The sequence below is a fragment of the Arachis duranensis genome, chromosome 6 (genome assembly GCF_000817695.3).
Source record: "Arachis duranensis cultivar V14167 chromosome 6, aradu.V14167.gnm2.J7QH, whole genome shotgun sequence".
Classification (NCBI taxonomy): domain Eukaryota; kingdom Viridiplantae; phylum Streptophyta; class Magnoliopsida; order Fabales; family Fabaceae; genus Arachis; species Arachis duranensis.
In genome coordinates, this window is record NC_029777.3 from 20,954,857 (window position 1) to 20,956,961 (window position 2,105).

The window sequence follows — 2,105 nt, forward strand, 5'->3', positions numbered from 1 at the left end:
CGCCGTTGCCGGGGATTGTTCGAGTTTGGACAACTGACGGTTCATCTTGTTGCTCAGATTAGGTAATTTTCTTTTCAAAAACTTTTTCAAAATTTTTCTTTTCTTTTTCGTTTTTCCAAAAATTTTTTCGAAAAAAATTAATAAAAATCCAAAAAAAAAATTAGAAAATCATAAAAACCAAAAATATTTTGTGTTCTTGTTTGAGTCTTGAGTCAATTTTTAAGTTTGGTGTCACTTGCATGTTTTTAAAATTTATGCATTATTTTTTCGAAAATCTCATGCATTCATAGTGTTCTTCATGATCTTCAAGTTGTTCTTGACAAGTCTTCTTGTTTGATCTTGATGATTTCTTGTTTTGTGTTGTTTGTTGTTTTTCATATGCATTTTTGGTTTGTTAGAGTCCATGCATTAAAGATTTCTAAGTTTGGTGTCTTGCATGTTTTCTTTGCATCAAAAAATTTTTCAAAAATATGTTCTTGATGTTCATCATGATCTTCAAAGTGTTCTTGGTGTTCATCTTGACATTCATAGTGTTCTTGCATGCATCATGTGTTTTGATCCAAAATTTTTATGTTTTGGGTCATAATTGTGTTTTTCTCTCTCATAATTAAAATATTCAAAAATAAAAAAAATTATCTTTTCCTTATTTTTCTCATAATTTTTGAAAATTTGAGTTGACTTAGTCAAAAAATTTCAAAATTAGTTGTTTCTTACAAGTCAAGTCAAATTTTCAATATTTAAAAAATCTTATCTTTTCAAAATCTTTTTCAAAAATCATATCTTTTCCAACTTTTCCTCTTTTTCGAAAATTTCAAAAATCTTTTTCAAAATATTTTCAAAATCTTTTTCTTATCTTTCTATCATAATTTCGAAAATTAGCTAACAAATAATGTGATTGATTCAAAAATTTGAAGTTTGTTACTTTGTTGTTAAGAAAGATTCAATCTTTAAAGTTCTAGAATCTTATCTTGTAGTTTCTTGTTAGTGAAGTAAGTAATTTTAAATTTAAAAATTAAAATCTTTTTTATCTTTTCTATCTTATCTTTTTATCTTATCTTTTTATCTTTTTCAAAAATTTGATTTCAAAATATCTTATCTATCTTCTTATCATCTTATCTTTTCAAATTTGACTTTAATATCTTTTTCAACTAACTATTTGACTTTTTGTTTGTTTCTTATCTTTTTCAAAACCACCTAACTACTTTTCTCTCTTTAATTTTCGAAAATATCTCATCTTTTTTTTTTAAAAAAATCCTTTTTGTTTTAAATTTTAATTTTAATTACATCTTATCTTTAATTTTCGAAATTACTAACCCCTTTTCAAAAATTAATTTTCGAATTCTCCCTCTCCCCTCTTCTTCTATTTAATTATTTATTAACTAACACTTCTCTTCACCTCTCTTCATCTGAAAATCCGAACCCATTCTTCTTCACTCTTCTCCCCTTTCTTCTTCTACTAACATAAAGGAATCTCTATACTGTGACATAGAAGATTCCTCTTCTTTTCCTGTTTTCTTCTCTTTCATATGACCAGGAACAAGGAAAAAGGCACTCTTGTTGAAATTGATCCCGAACCTGAAAGGACTCTGAAGAGAAAACTAAGAGAAGCTAAATTACAACAATCTAAAGATAACCTTTTAGAAATATTAGAACAAGAGAAGAAGATGGCAGCCGAACCCAACAACAATAATGCAAGGAGAATGCTTGGTGACTTCACAAAACCAACGTCCAAATTTGATGGAAGAAGCATCTCCATTCCTGCCATTGGAGCCAACAATTTTGAGCTTAAGCCTCAACTAGTTGCTTTAATCCAATAGAACTGCAAGTTTTATGGACTTCCATCTGAAGATCCTTACCAGTTTTTAACTGAGTTCTTACAGATTTGTGAGACTGTTAAGACAAATGGAGTAGATCCTGAAGTCTACATACTCATGCTTTTCCCTTTTGCTGTAAGAGACAGAGCTAGAATATGGTTGGATTCACAACCTAAGGATAGCCTAGACTCCTGGGATAAGCTGGTCACAGCCTTCTTGGATAAATTTTTTCCTCCTCAAAAGCTGAGCAAGCTTAGAGTGGATGTTCAGACCTTCAAACAAAAAGATGGT